General features: G+C 38.0%; 1 protein-coding gene and 1 long non-coding RNA gene across 3 annotated transcripts in view; one reads left to right on the forward strand and one right to left on the reverse strand.

Moving 5' to 3' along the window:
* LOC126755388 (7SK snRNA methylphosphate capping enzyme bin3) overlaps nucleotides 1-17,101 on the forward strand; it is a 147,978-nt gene that overhangs the window by 77,204 nt on the left and 53,673 nt on the right. For both annotated transcript variants that reach the window (XM_050467927.1, XM_050467928.1), the window contains one exon: nucleotides 13,218-13,251. The gene's annotated coding sequence lies outside the window, so the exon portion shown is untranslated. The remainder of the gene's footprint in view (nucleotides 1-13,217; nucleotides 13,252-17,101) is intronic.
* The window catches only part of LOC126755401 (uncharacterized), a 143,413-nt gene that overhangs the window by 13,081 nt on the left and 113,231 nt on the right, over nucleotides 1-17,101 (reverse strand). The window lies entirely within an intron of this gene.

Here is a 17,101-nt window from a genome sequence, read left to right on the forward strand (position 1 = left end):
TATATTGGTTAGTCGAAAAAGTATTTTCATATTTCTAATCAAACTTGAACTTATTTTATTTTATACTTTACTAATAAAGAAAAAATCGAAAATCGCTGTCAGATATAGTAACCGATATATTGGTTATTCCAAAAAGTCTTTTCGTATTTCTAATCAAACTTCAACTTAATTTATTTTCTACTTTACTAATAAAGAAAAAATCGAAAATCGCTGTCAGAAATACTAACCGATATATTGGTTAGTCGAAAAAGTCTTTTCGTATTACTAGTCAAACCAACTTATTTTCTTTTCTTATATCAATAAACAACTAAATAAATATGTAGCATTTTGATCGACCACTTTTTGCCAATTTTCCGCTAGACACATTACTCCATCAATGTAAAACTTTCATCAGTGTAAATCAAAACTTCGAAATTTCCTGCGCGGAAGCGAGCGAACCATTGTCGTGCTACACCAACTGATACAGCATCGTCTCCGTAAACTTCACATATTTTATTGGTGACTTGCGCGGTATTCATCCATTTTTTTATACGAAAATTTCAAAATTTCAAAATACCAAATTTATTCATTATTTTCACTCAATTTTGAATAGCTGTAACTTTTTTTCAACTTCATGGAATTTAATTATTATTTTTTGGTTAAATGAAGCTTATAATCTCACCTTTCCAACACTATATGGCATGACACAATGTGATTGGTAGCACTGTAGATATACGACTGCAACGATATCTGTTGACAAAATACGAAAAGACTTTTTCGATTATCCAATACAACCATTATATATAACCATTTAATAACCCAAAAACTCAATTTTTTCAATATGAGTGGTTTTTTTTATTATAACGTTTTTCCTTCGCCTGTAAACGTATGAAAAGTGATGTTACGTTATTTTCTATTTTACCTGACGATATACACCAAGTGGCAGCAAAAACAGTACCCAAGCTGCCACCACCAATTTTGTTGACTAATGATAGGCCGCAAAGCACACGCCTGACTGTCTGCCAGTATCATCAGCGCCTACACGTGTTGGACGCGTGTGTAGCCAAGGCTTACGTGTACTTTTCATAATAGCGCTCCCTCGCTCATTTCGGTCACGGATTTAATGAATTATCGGCGTGCTAACAGTAAATTGTAGTGAGATAGGACGGTATTCACCTGCTGGTTTATAGGTTAGTTGTCTTTTGGTGTAGTCTAAAACAGCTGTGACCAATTGATGTTTTTAAATAGACACTGGTAGTTGGAATAATAAATGGCAAAATAACAAGATAAAAATGTTTACTTCGGTTGAACTTCACAAGTGAAAAAGTTTATAAATAAGAAGTTAATTTTTTTTCGGTCAGTTTGTATGGCAGCTATATGTATGTTATAGTTGTCCGATCTGAACAATTTCTTCAGATATTATTGCATTGCCTTGGATAATAATATATGTCAAATTTTGTAGAGATGTCTTGCCAAAGGAAAAAAAATTGCTTACAAAGACTTGATTCCGATAGTTAAGTTTATGTGGCAGCCATATGCTATAAGGATCCGATCTGAACGATTTCTTGGCAGCTTGTACATTTGCTTCAGGAAATAATTCAGGATAAATTTTGGAAAGGTACCTTATCTAATAAAAAAGTACTATATCTCATACAAAGACTTGATTCCAATTGTTCAGTTTGTATGACAGCTAAGTATATGCTACAGTGCTCCGATATCGGCGTTTCTGATAAATGAGCAGCTTCTTGGGGAGGCTAAAGACGTGTGCAAAATTTCAGATCGATATCTAAAAAATTGAGGGACTAATTCGCGTATATACAGACGGACAGACATCTTTGGTCTTAATCTTATAAAATCGAGGCGTTCGTTGAGCAGTTGTTGAGATGATTCTTTCTCATCTTCTTCTGAGCAGCTAATGCAGCTGACATCCGGAAAAATCACCACTTTAAATTTCAATCTTTCTGCATCAATTCCAATGCGATAGTGTCCAATTAGAACTTCTAAAACCACTGAATGTTGGACCTTGCTGAGAGCGAAGAGTTCACTAGACCTGAGCCAGAAGTACCTTGCGACTGCACAGCTGCTGGTAGTTGACCAACGCTTACTGATTTGGTCTGAGGCTCAACAGTCCAAAAGAAATTTGCAATGTGCTTTGGACTTAGGAAAGACTTGATTTCACGGTACCACAAACTGCATACGTTCCGACTCTGCAAATTTTCATAATTTTGTTCATGAATAGATAGACGCTATGTAAGGTTCTACTCCTAATATTATTTCAATTCAAATATGGTAGGAGGCAAAGACACACTGTGACAGTCTTTTATGATGTCTAAAACATTGAATGTTTTGGTGACAATCACGTTTAGCAAAGCGCAGCACAGTGTCGTCTATAAATAACTCATGTATACTCATTAGTTGTTCGTAAATTGGAGCTTTGTGCCACCAAATAAATATTTGTAAAGAGTCCGCTTTCACCGCCACACGAACGGGAGTTTAAAATGTCTTCCCTTCGCGCACATTTCCTCTTACTACGTCTGCCCAAAAGCAACCCCCGTAACGGCTATAATATACGTAACAAGTAAAACCGCCTAAAAGTATGCAATTCAATTACAAGCAAGCAATGTGTATTTCTAAAGGACTTCCATACAATTTGACTCGTTGTTTCAGTTGAAGTTCACTGATTCCAGGCTAAACTAATAAAATTGTAAGCATCGACCCGCACTCGCCACCCAATGCCAAGCAGCGACCATTCACGGCAACCACAGCTGCAGCCATCTTTGTCGATTGCTGTTCAACTGAATTTACGCAAACGTCCACGGGAACCGGCTGTAGGAAGTGTCAGCGTGTTCAGGAATACAAAATGAAAATTTATGGCCGACAGTCTTGTTGTTTTAATGTTACCACCGGCCGACATGTACCCGAGACCAATAACATCATAGCGCTTGAGCACAGTTACAAATGGACAACCACAATAAAATAACCGAAATATGAAAAGAAACATAACAACAACAAGAGCAACAAAGCACAAGTGCTGGCTTTATTTCGAAAGCAGAAATGTGCGTGCAGCAAATGTCTGCAATCCCCAATTGCATATTGCGATGGAGGCGCAAAAATTGCCAAAGTGGCCGCACAGTAGGCAGCACAGTGTAATGGGAAAAGAATATGAAGCGCTTACATGTTTGTGCGTGTTTATTGAGTTTTAATTTAAACGCACATGTGCCGCTGAATGCCCTGAAAAGCACACCAACGAGTCATATACAGAGGTTAGGGTGAGCTTTTAAAGTTAAGCGGCGAATTTTACAGCGCAATATAGGTTTATATGTCCCAATATCGAACCGCTATTATCAAATATATCAGACGTCCGTTCCCACGACAGTCGGGTCTACATAACCGGAACGGACCCGGATTTTGTATCCGGTCAAGGACTGTCAACTCCGCAGAATTCTGCCGATACAGCAACAGCAACAACAATAACAAAAATATCTCAGATATGTAAATGTAAAGTCTCCGCCTCCACCATAGTAATCACTCATTTACTTTGGCCAAATTTTTTTTTTTTATTCAACAAAGTTCCCTTCAAGAACGATTCACCGTTTATAGCAACCCTCCGATTATCGAAGGGAACATTGCCCACATAGACTTGGTGGCTAATCAACCTGCACAAGACGTGCAATTATCTGGTCATCAAAATGTTTTCTCAATAAATCCATTGATTGATGCGATGTGTGGGAAGTGGCGCCGTCATGTTGAAACGAAATGTCGGCGAGATCAAGAGCTTCAATTTCAGGCATTAAATAGTCGGTTACCATGCTGCGATAACGGTCAGCATTGACGGTTACGTTCTACCCGACATCATTTTTCAAGTCATATGGACCGATGATTCCATCGTACTATAAACCCCACAAAACCGTTGTTTTTTCTGAATAAAATGGCAGCTCTTGAATCTCTTCATGTAGCTCTTCGTCCCAAATGCGGCATTTTTGTTTCTTTATATATCTATTGAGCCAGAAATGGGACTAATCGCTGAATAAACTTTGGCTTGAAAACGTAAGATCTTCTTGGTATTTTCCAAGAGCCAGTTGTTAAGTCTTTCCATGATGAAGTGCCAAACAGGACTGAAAAGTAATAACATGACAGATCTGTCAAAAAAAGCTTTTGAAAAAGGTACCTCTCTTGGATCACCCGTTATAATTCACAAACTAATGATCTGACAGCTGTCAAATTTTTACACGCGCCTTTTGAATTTGAATTTTGGATTTAACTCTAGTAGCGCCATCTATGTGTCAGAGCGGGAACTTTCAACTGATCGACTCAGTTTGTAACCAAAATTTTTATCTTTATATATAAAAAGTACGATTGTCCGCGATGGACTCCTAAGCTGCTCAACCGATTTTAGTAAAATTTAGCACACTGTGTCCAGTTCGGACCAACTTAGAAGATAGAATAAAAAATACAGTGAATGCTCTAATAAATGGACGCTCTATTAAGCGGACAATAGTATAAAATGTATACCAGAGCAACATGTGGCCGGATCCCCTAGTAAAAATATATTTATTTAAGGACCACCCTAATCTGTGTGCACATGAGTGTATGTGTAACCTATGTGTGCTTGTACGCAACTGTATTCATGCGCTGCCTCTGTGCCACTGGTGCGTGTGGTAGCAATAAATTAATTGAAAATCTATTTATGCACACACACATACACAGGCTTGCGCAATTTTGCATTTTAAATTACAATTTTCATTCGATAAATGTACGGCCGTAATATATTCATATCTATCTCAGCTGCATGCTCCATGAGAGAGCGGCTATAAGAGCAGCAAATATTTCACTCTATCTAATTCGAGCCAATAATTTCGGCATTAATTGCTTGTATGCGTCTGTCACGTACTGCCGCAATTTAACATCCATTTATTGCGCAAATGCGTGCCTGCGTGTGTGTGTGTCGGGTTGTGTGTTGGTGTTTGCATTCTGCATTTCGCAATTGCAGCCGTAAATACCGCAAAATTGAGATTATGTTGACATTTGTATGTCATAATAAACCACAAACTGTTGGTGGAAGCAGGTTTTCCATTTTGTTGCCCCTTTTTGTTTTTGTTGGTTTTTCGGTTTTCGAAAATTTTCTGCCATGCATTAATGAATGGCTCTTCGCACACACACACACACTCATTTAGATGCGTGTGTTTTCAATTTGTTCAACACAAAAACAACAACAAAATGAGTGCGCTTTTGTATTTGTAATTTAATATGCATTGAATGAGTTTCCGAAATATCTAGTTTCAGCCGAAATAGTTTTTAATTGAGTTTCGGTTACATATTGTTCGCTTTTGCTTTGTATAAATTTGTAATTTCCACCATTTTTATTTGTGCGCAAATTTATTAACTTTCCTATCTCTGCTCGTACAAAATCGCTCCCTCACACGGCAGGGTTGTATTGGATACCCACACATATGTACGAGTATATACAATATAGTATATCCACTTGTTATAGAATAGTTATTTTTGCATGAAAATTTCTTTTTATTTTCATGGCTGTTATGGCTGTTTGTATTATATAAACGCTTACCGTTATCATAGCAACACTGGCACTAAATTAATTAATATGGTTAGCTTTTATTACACCAAAGCTGCGTTGAGGGGCACTTTGCCACATTTGCTGTGCATTATCGGTGCCGTTTGGTGTAATTATAATAGAAGTTCAACACAGCGTTGTTGCGAACAAACTGCTTTCCACGCCATAAAATTATGTGCCAGTGGCAGGGAGTAGCGCAGGATTAACGACATGCTGTGTATTGGAAAGATATTAAGGCAGGAAAGCAAGTGGGTTGTTATCACACGACGGTTCTTTTTGGAGTTTTTACACAAAGAATCGTTTGGTAAGAACACCATGCCGTCATCCTTCTTTCCACCCTACCACCTAAGAATATGTAGAAAGTTTGGAGGAATATGTGGGCTAATTCTGTTGATCGAAAATACAAATGAAATACTAGGCGTTGTATAAATCCTCAGAAAAATCACAAAAACTGCTTTTGGTAAGCAAATTTTAACCTCTCGGTCGCTATATGATCGTTGTTCTAACGTATATGAGTTCGATCAATCGTCATCCTTGAAATGCTCTCCACGACTTCTTTTGCAGGAACGAATTCGATGAACCCAATTTTCAAGTACTTCTTCCAATAAATCAAGTCATATGTCATGAACGGCACGTTCAATACTGACTTCTAAAGCTTGAAGAGAGTCTGGTTTATTGCTAAAGGCCACTGGCTTCAAATAATCCCACAAAAAGTAGTATAATGGTGTTAAATCCCAACTTCTTGGAGGCCATTCAATGTTACAATTTCTTGAAATCATCGAATCTCCAAACTTCACTCGCAATGCTTTGGTTGTTGCATGTGCTTTGTGGCGTGCAGCTCCATCTTGTTGGAACCAGATGTTGACAATATATATTTCTTCCAATTGCGGCCGTAAAAAGTTGATTATCAACGATCTATAACGCTCTCCATTGACAGTAACGGCTTCATTTCGAAAGCAGTACGGACCGATGATTCTAACAGACCAAAAACCAGAGCGAACCGTCAATTTAAATGAATATAATGGTTGTTCATAAATAATTTGTGGATTTTCTACGCACGACAACCGACAGTTTTGTTTATTTACCGCACCACTCATGAAAAGTGGGCCTAATCGGAAAAGATGATTTTCTAAAAAAAATCGTTATCGTTTTCTAATTGTTTCAAGGCAAAATAAACAAATTCACTACGTTTACGGTGTTCCAATGACTTCAGTTCTTGAGTGAGAACAATTTTATGTTGATGCAAGCCAAATTCTCTCTCAAAATCTGATAGGTTATGGTTTATGACAGTCCGAATTCTCGAGAACGTCTTGCAATCGACAAGTCGTGGTCTTCAGCAACACCAGTATTTCTTCTCAGTTATACCGCGTTTCAAACCTCACGCTACAGTCATTACAGTCGACGTTCCGCCCATCTGTGTCTACTGCTGTTCTCTTTTTCTCTCATTTAAGCAATGTTGCCAATTTTCATCATGTTAATGGTCAAAATTAAAATCCAACTATTAAAAATAGTACTCCCTCTTGTAAATAATAGTAATCGACTTTTCCTCTGTGTTAGTTTAAGAATATTTCGAAATTTGTTTGTTGTTCTCTGTTTCTTACATTTAAAAATGTTGCCAATTTTCATAGTGTAAAAGGTCAACAATAAAGTCCAACTATTAAAAATAGTCTACCCATTTATAAATAATAGTATTCGTCTATGATTCAGTGTTAGTTTAAGAATATTTAAAAAATGTTTGTTGTTCTCTTTTTCTCACACTCAAGCAATGTTGCCAATTTTCCTAATGTAAAAGGTCAAAACTAAAATAAAATCCTTGAAAATAGTCTACCTCTTTGTTAATAATAGTATTTGACTATGATTCTGTGTTAGTTTAAGAATATTTGAAAGACATTCAAGTTTATTTTTGAATTACTACAAAATATCGAGACTAGTAATCCTGCGCTGTAAGAGAGCAATGCACCAGCTGACTGGTTTCTACGGCCAAAATCTAATTTTCGCAGATATCCACGTACAAGGATGGCGGCGGTGAATGTTAATTTTCATTGCTCTCTCATATGATAGGTCGTATCAGCTTATTCGGTCTACGTTTACATTAGCTTTGATAGACGTCTGCCCAGTGCCAGGATTCAATCGAACAGCACTCAAGCGTATCAAGAAATAGTTGAGGAAATGATTGATTGATTCGATTTTTTCTAGTTTAACAGTTTTATCTTTTTATACCAGAAACTGTTAAGTTTGCCACGAAGTTTCTAACAAACAAAAGGATACTTAGAAGACCATATAAATGTATATAAACGAGCAAAGTGACGAACTGAGTCGCTGTAGCCATTGCTAACTAGTATTTCAGTTGTTGAGGTATCGACTTCAAATTTTGCACACATTTTTTTATCTTCAAAAAGCCGAGCCGAGGAATCGCCGAACACTATAGCTTATAGCTGCCATACAAACTGATCGATCAGAATCTAGTGCTTGTATGGACAACTTCTTTATAAGACAAGATATTTTCACGAAATTTGGCATAGATAATTATCCAAGGCAGCGGTACAATGTCCGAGGATATTATGCAGATCGGACCACTGTAGCATATAGCTGTCATACAAACTGAACGTTCAAAATCAAGAAAAATATATTTTTATACCCTTTTATAAGAAATGCAACAGTGAAGGGTATCTAGCTTCGGTGCAGCCAAAGTTATCGTTTTTTCTTGTTTTATGGAGGTTTGCTCTGAGCTCGTACGCTTTTCTAAGCTTAATTGCATTTTTAATGATGTTGACCTTCACACCCACACGTGCCGTTGTATGTGTGTACTCATGCGCGGCTCATTGATTATGCCAACATAAAACTACTTGCAACAATAACAATTAACTAAGTAAATTTTAAACAATGTAACTATGCGGCACTCTTCTAATTAATGTTGTCTAATTAAAATTATAAATTGCTGTCGTCTGTTTTAGTTATGAATTATTGCACATGTGTTAGTTGGCAACTTACTGTGCGATGCATGTTGTGGGGTTGGCGCATAATTAAAGCTATAATAGCATTATAGGCATATCAATATGCACATGCATACATACACACATTTGTAAGTGATTATATGTGTGTGTTTGGCGCTATTGTATGCAGCCGTCAACCGCATGGGCACCACAGCCCTTTAACCTCACAACACAACGTTAGCTAATACCGACATGTCACAACATGTGGCCAGCATGCATTGGCGCACAGTGTTTAACAAAACTCGGTGGCTACTGAAATTTGAGTGGTGTCGGCGCTGGCGGGCGGAAGTTGTGCTCGCATGGTTTGCCTGCCGCCTCCGCGCTTCGTTGGGGTTGGGCGGCTAGCACAACTGGGTCGGGCAGTCAGCCAGACGCCGCGTGGCACAAACACACTTGGACATGATGTATGTATGTATGTGTTTGTTAAGCTTTTCGGTTATGAGCAGCGTGGGTGCCATATCCTTTTTCAATTGACGTACATATTTTAGTACTCACATGTATGTATGTGTGTGTGCTTTAAGTTGGTTTTGCGTGGGTTTGTAAGGCGGTTTGTTGGGCATGTGTGTGTTGTGTGTGTGGTGACATTTAAGTCGCCTAAATGTATGCTTCAAAGTGTTTTGTCGCCCCCACTTGTGGCAATGAAATTATATTTGTGCCACATTCGTGACGGTTTCTCGAGTTCAGTGTCATACGAGATGTTGCGAGTTTAATACACATATTGAAAGGCTGAGCGGATGCTTAACGATCTCTACAAATTTCGTTGGCCATCAAAGATAGGTCTGCTAAGTTTAGATGTGGTGAAATGAGCACCCAAGGCAAGGAACGCAGTGGATGGAGAGATAGTTACCGACGAAAACTTCGAAAAAGTTCACAAAATAATTTTGGAAAACTGTAAAGTGAAGTTGTTCGAGTTGGCAGGCACTCTAAAGATATAAATTGTACGTGTACATCATATCATTCACGAATATTTGGGTATGAGAGAGCTCTGTGCAAAGTGAGTGCCGCGCGAGCTCACTTTTGGACCAAAAATAACGAGGAGCTGATGATTTGGAGTAGTGTTTGGAGATGTTAAAGCGTAATAAACCCGCGTTTTTGCATCGATGTGTGACAATAGATGAAACATGGCTCCTTTATTTCACTCCGAAGTCCAACCGGCAGTCTTCTGAGTGGACTGCACACGATGAACCCGCTTCAAAGCGGAATCGTCGACTGATAAGGCTGCGGCGTCTGTATTTTAGGATGCGTAAGGAATAATTTTTGTTGACCATATTTCAAAAGGAAGAAAGGACCATCAACAGCGACTATTACATAGCGTTATTGGACCGTTTGAAGGACGAGATCGTTGAATAACGGTCGCATTGGAAGAATACAATGGACCTTGTCACAAGTCAGTGACAAGAATCCATTAACTGCGCTTCGAATTACTTCCGGATCCAATGGATTCGCCAGTTCTAGTTTCAAGCGACTACTTACTGTTCTCAGATCTCAAAAGAATGCTCGCTGAGAAGAAATTTTCGTTGAACGGAGAGGTGCTCGACTGTAACTGAGGCCTATTTTGAAGCAAAGGACAAATTGTTTTCCAAAAACGATACCGAAAAGTTGGGGGGTCGGTATAATCGTTGTATTGCCCCTGAAGAAAACTGTGAACGAATTTTGCCAAAAAAATGTGTTTTACAATGGTAGACCGGGGACTTTTCAATTGATCTGTTATATTTGTATAAATATCTTCAAATTTACGTAGTTTCGCAAATTTGTACCTTCTGTTTGGATTCTCTTCTGAAAGCTTACTTTAACTGACACCGATTTCTGTGTTCTTTTATAATTCACTTGATTTTTCCTTCTTGTCTAACAAAATCACTCCATACCTCGGTGTATTTGTCTTGCCACGCCTTGCAACTCTCCTCTGAATAATAATTTATCGGACATGTCTTTGCATACATTTGCTTGATTTCGACACTTGCCACCAAAATGTGGCGCTTGCCCATGCATAAGTGTGCACTAACTTTTGCTCAAGTAAATATATGTACATACATACTGTTATAACGGTATATACGATCGCGTTCATATCGCGTGTTGCCGCGAAAAGTGTAAAAGTTATGTCGTGACCTTGCTGCCATAGAAAATGAGGGCGCAACATGTGCATGTCGACACCAGCTATGCACCGTCCAACCTACAGCACACAAACATACTTACGTTTACTGCCACCTCCAGTATTTTTACCGTTTGTTAGTGCACAAACTGGCAAAACAAAAACACGTACTTAAATTAACTGCAACACAATCAACTGGCTGCAACGCGCAACACCTAGTCGCTGCGCCCAACCCAGCCTTCAAAGGTTGCACATTTATTGTTATTGTTGTTATTGCTGTTGTTGCTGTCGTCGTAGTCTTGCAGTCGCCAGAGCGCTACTTGGCGCAAGCTTTGAGTGCTTAGAAAAGTATTAAAAGCAATAAAAAGCTTGGCGTGGCAAATTGTTGAAGGCATCTGCGCACATTCACACGCACATAAACTCATACTTAGGCGGCTGGTGGAAAAGTGTTATGTACAAAGTATGCTATTTTCCGCGCTTCAAGTTTTCCACATGTTTTTGCATTTTACTTTTCAGCGCGCTACGGCGAGACGCATTAAAGTTCGTGCGGTTGGGTTGTGAGAAGTTACTAAATTTTATATTTTTACTCAGTTTTAAGGTTGTTGTGGTCAGGTGTTTAGCTTGTGGAAAATAGTATCTGAGTGGACATTGAAATACCTGGAATTTCCAACTAATGGACCAACAAGTTATTTTTTTTACTAACTGCCCGGATCGGATATTGATCAACTTCTTAACTGCATATATTTGAAAAAAAGAAAAAAGTGGTTTTATATATAAACTGATCCAATTCCTCGATATCCTGCTTTTTTAAAGAAAACACAGAAACTTCAAATTTAATGGAGAATGTTTATAATCATTCGAAAGAAAAATCTTTGGCATTTATTTTTTGAGAATTATCTCTTTCAAATGTTGGCCGCAGCTGCGTCTCAGATTGTCCATCCGTTCAGACCAATTTTCGGTGACTCTTTCGAGCAATTCGAGTGGTAACTGGCATATAACACGCGTGATGTTTTGCTCCAATACCTGAATCGAAGTGGGATTGTCCGCATAGACTTTAGACTTTATATGTCCCCACAGGACAAAGTTTAACGGTGTGATATGACACGATCTTTGTGGCCAATCGACCGGCCTAAGACGGGAAATTGCCTGCTCACCAAAATGTTCTCTCCATTAATCCATTGATTAATGCGATGTGTGGGAAGTGGCGCCGTCTTCTTGAAACCAAATGCCGCCGAGAACAAGAGCTTCAATTTCATGTAGAAATATGGACCGATGATTTTTTTTAATGAAATAGCAGCTCTTGAATCTCTTCATGTTGCTCTTCGAGCCGGAAATGAGCGTCAGAGCTGAACAAAATTTAGCTTGAAAACGTCGGATCTTCTTGGAACTTTTCAAGAGCCCACAGAGCGGTGCGACGTCGCTTGGGAAGGTCGACCGCCATCGGTTCTTACACAAGCTGTATTTTGTACGCTTTCAATTTAAGGTCTCCACGTTCGCCATGTCGGTCCATACGTCAGTCCGAGCTGTTGCGAACGGCGCCGAATCGATCCTCCAAGGTCTTCGTGTACACTTTCAGCAACGGCTGCTATATTTTCTTCACACGACTCACGCGTGATCTTGCAAAAAAAGGCTATTGAATAACGTACCTCTAGTTGGATCATTCGTTATTATTTAAGTTGGTTTTGTGATGTCTGCCAGTGTATCGCCGAATCTTTCACACATCAGCTTCCAATTTAACATGGTTCGAGACATCAATGCTAGAACACACCCTTCACTTTTCAATTCTATGGTATTCATAAAGGTCTTCTAAGCTTTTTTTTAAGAATGTCAGCAACATTACTCAGATTCGGCAAAGAATTTCACTATTTCCTCGATCTTTATCTAATTTGTTGCTATTATAACTGCTTTTGCTTTTTTTCCTATACGCGCTTACTTTGGAGATTCTCTCAAGTATTTGGGTGCTAGACAACAAGTATTTCATATCTCCTACCTGACGCTAAGGTTGGTTTTAATCACAATAATCCTTGACTCAAAACATTCATGAAACTCGCCTTAATATTTTCTTCAGCATTCTATAATTTTTGTTAAGTAGGCGTGTCCTTTGCTTTGTGTGGCAGGAAACGCTAATCGTTTATTTTTGTTTACCTAGCCCGCATCAGAGCTTTGCTGTGTCAAAACTTTTATTAAAATAGTTCCATTTGACTTTCTCTAATGACTTATTTATAACCACATGGTAAACTTGTTGGTGTATGCAGATAAATAGTTATATTATATATATGTATATACATATACATATACAAGTTTTCTGAACTGCAAATATTATTTTAATTTTAGCTCGGGCTATCGTGCTTACAGCTATAATTAAGCTTATAATGCACTAAGTGGGTTATCGCTACGAGAGGTCGCATGAGCGCTGCCAGCGGTGGCTCCGTGCAGATTTTATGTTTGCGCCATTTAATTGCTTTCGAATAATTTGTAATTGTCAGATTATTTGTGTATATTATCTATCATTATTATTTTAACTTTAATTGATTTTAATTTACTATCCAGAAGTAATAATTAAATTTTTATTTTATTTTTGCAGGTTTTTCTGAAATATTTAAGGCGCCACAAATGATGTAAGTAAAATTTTGAAAGATTTTTAGTAATTGAATAGCTCTTTTAGATTATTCTATATATATATATGGCCACTGATTTCTTAGTGTTTAATAGTCAGTGGGTTTAGAGTATTTTACAGCCACTCTAGGAAAATTTTCTTTATTTTACTGCAAACATCTAAATTTTGTCTATAATTTACTGATCTGACACCTTTCCTTCACATTTTTCGATTAGTAAATATCTTTTTTTTTTATAAAAATATCTTGCATCACGTATCGGTTAAATAAATCGGCTGAATTCTTTAATTTTCGAATTAGACATACATAAACACAATGCAATCTCCCATAAACGAACACTGGCACGACCAGCCTTTCTGTTCGTTTGTCCGTTTAACAGATTTTGATTGTCCATAAAAAATATCAAAAAAGTTGGAAACGGCAAGCCTTCACTGTATTTGGAAAATTTTGCATGCTTTCATGATCAAATTTGACCCGGACTTGCCCGTTTAAACTGCGCGCGCAGACTTAATCTATAAATATTTGTTTTCCTAGTTTGGTAGTACTTTTTTATGTTCATGAGAAGTTTGATCTATTCTATTTTTGAGTTAGACACATATTGCAGTGTGGACACTGACAGGACCAGCCTTTCTGTTCATTTGTCCGTTCAATAGATTGTCGTTACAAAACATTAAAAAATGTTAAGATCGACTAAGCATTCATGGAAATGGTGGAAAATTTTATATACACTCAAGATCAAATTTGACCCGGACTTGCTCATTTAAACTGTACACATTTGTTTTCCTAGTTTGGTAGAACTTTTTTTATGTTCATGATAAGTTCGATGTCTTCTTCATTTTCGAGTTGAACACATACATACATATGTACATGTATACATATTAGTTATAGTAGAATCTCCCATAAGCAGCCACTGGCAGGACCAGTTTAATATATTTCCTTTACAAAACATCAAAATATATTGGGACTGACCAAGCATTCACTGTATTTGGAAAATGTTGCATACACTTAAGATCAAATTTGACCCGGACTTGCGTATTAAAACTGAAATATATCAGAATAAAGCTATAAATATTCGTTTTCCTAGTTTGGTAGAACCTTTTTTATTTTTTAGTTTGAACTCCATACTCGTCTGTCAATTAGTGTATTTACCAGCTGGACAGCAAAAGTTGTCAGAAAATTTTTTAGGTTTAGACATATTTCAACCCCTAAAAGATTTCCGTTATGCATTTGTAAAGATATACCATTCGAAGTAGCTTTTTAACTTATTTTTTGAACACAAATGATACATTTTGAACTACATCGATTATAGCGCCATCTGTTGGATCAAACAAAAATTTATAGGTTGCTAAGACCGAAAATGTTAGTTAAGATTTCCTAACAGGTAGGAAATTTTCCCCTCCGATTTGCTCGGATTTGTTGCCTCCTGTAATCGTTGAATTATTCTACTCAACACTTTCTACGACAATTTTATATAAAATGGACATAAATTATATAATTTTTTTAGCAAAATATTCGTAAAAAACCGCAGCGCGAAGAAAAATCTAGGCGACCGCCATTGACAAGGGTCAATTAAGCAAATTAGGCAGCGCACCGGCAGCGCTGCAAATAATTACCGCTCGATAGAGATGAGATGCTCGCTCAGAGCGCAGCATTCGCCGCAACTGCGAAATGAAATTTTAAATAGTCAATTAAATGAAATTGGCTTTATTGCATTTTAAATAAAAGGCCAGCAAACAAAAATGAAAATAACTAAATGGAAAGTGAAAAATGTCGTAATTGAATTTCCATACTAGGAATGCAAAGCAATGTGTTTGTATGTTAGTGTTTTGAAAGAAAAAAAAAAAAAAAAACTTTGCTTAGCGAGGTGGCAAAGGGTTGACTGACAAGCTGTTAAATTGAAAATTTTTTCGGCTGAATAAAATGAAAGCCAGCAAAGAGTGGGGAGCGAAATAGTCAACATTCTAAAGCGTTGAACAACGCGCGCATGAAAGGTAAGCCCTGCAGTCGAGCAGAAAAATAAGCAAATGCAATTAAGTTTCGCCTAATACTGGCTATACGTGCAACCAAGCAACCCCACCAAGCAGCTCGTCCAGCAGTGCGCACCGTTGACATTTTTGCGAATTTTTACTATATTTTTTTCTTGTTTTGTTTCTCTACACCAAACCATTTGCCCAGCAAAGGGCGCAGTTAGCAAGAAAATCGTGAAAAAACTGTGAAAACGCCGAACTCCTTCCGCTTTGCGCTACTTTGTTGGGGCATAAAAACAAAATCGTTGCTCGGTCGGTCAGGTCAGCGTATAATAACGGTGTTGGCTGGCTAACTACAAAAATATCAACGAGGCGGCTGCAAGTGAAAGCTGCAATTGTTGTTATATTGCTTTACCGTTACCATTGCCCTCAGTGTTGAGCAAATACGCCACTTCCAAACGTAGACACTGCAAACGCGGCAGGTAAATTGAAAACGTGATGTTGCCATTAATTTTTGCACATCGCAGCATAATGCAGGAATAAAAAGTAAATCTGTCATGAAATACTCAAAAATCACGCTTCAGTTGAGAATTGCTGTACATTGTGTGAAGTGGGATAAATCACAATTTGACGGCTGAGAAATGTGGTCTTTTGACGAAATTCTAAATAACTAATTCAACTTGATTCCTTTCCTCTTTACTGCCTGCTAGAGAGAAAAGGGTGGCATGTGAGGTAATTTGATGGAATATCCAAGCTTCTTCTAGATAATCTTCTAAATGTGTGAAAAGCCTTAGCTTTTTGTGTGAGTACCGTCGACAAGTATAGGAACTATTGTAGTCTCGAGCTCTGTCAAATAATTTGGAGTTATGTTAGATTAAAAAGCCAAGTCGAAGGGAACATATTGAGATCCGAGTTTCCAAAGTCCTTCGAATCTAAAACTGTAGCAGAAGATACTATGCCCCATATCGTGAGGTTCTGCAAGCAAGGAAAAGCTAGACTTTTAGTAGGTAACTCGGTTAATGTCACATGTATACGCGATCATTAAGAACAGAAGGAAATGTAAAGGTAGATGAGCTGGCCCGCTCGGCAGCAGCTGGAGACACAATACCTCTAAGCGGCATTAGGTCATTCAGCTTATTCAATGGTTGTTTGACGCTGGAACCTAGAGGAACACTTCAGGTCTTGGAACATAAACAATACAGGCCTTGCCATTAAGTCACATTGGAGTAGTGATGATGGTGGACAGACCAAAAAGCTCCAACCTCTAGGCAAATAAGATCCCTTTTACCTAGAAGTAGGAGCTTTTTGCTCGTGTCTATCCGTAACATTGTAGAGGTCCGCACAGAACACCTACCCTTAAGTTCCGAGCTTCAGAAAATGGGGAAAAGTGATATCGGCGGAATGCGGAGCATGGATAGAGAATAAGGAGACGTTGAAACCTTATCTAAGCGAATGCCCGACTCGAATCAGATTTTTTACTAAATCCACCAATCCTCGAATTTGCTGGATAAGGCTTAAATTAGTTACCAGCAGGCGAGCAATGAGACTAAGAGTGACCGCCTACGATCCGACGCTCTTGAGACTGTATTTTCACTCAACCACACCAATCAAGCAACCGTTGAAAAGTCGTTAGTTTTCAGGAAATTTATCTCTCAGAATTTTAGCTTCAGACTTCAGCCTTGTTTCTCGAGGAATTCTCAGAATAAGTTTGCTTGTTCACCCACCCACACTTCCTACGTGGCCTTGAAAATACCAGCATTCTCATTTCGACTCGAAATAGACACAAATACAAAAATTAATAGACATGACATTGGATCGACTCGTGCTTTAATTTTGCATCGCTGATTTGATCTGAGAGTAATTTTCAATTCTCAGAAACTTGCAAC

The sequence above is a fragment of the Bactrocera neohumeralis genome, chromosome 4 (genome assembly GCF_024586455.1).
Source record: "Bactrocera neohumeralis isolate Rockhampton chromosome 4, APGP_CSIRO_Bneo_wtdbg2-racon-allhic-juicebox.fasta_v2, whole genome shotgun sequence".
In the NCBI taxonomy this organism is placed as follows: Eukaryota; Metazoa; Arthropoda; class Insecta; order Diptera; family Tephritidae; genus Bactrocera; species Bactrocera neohumeralis.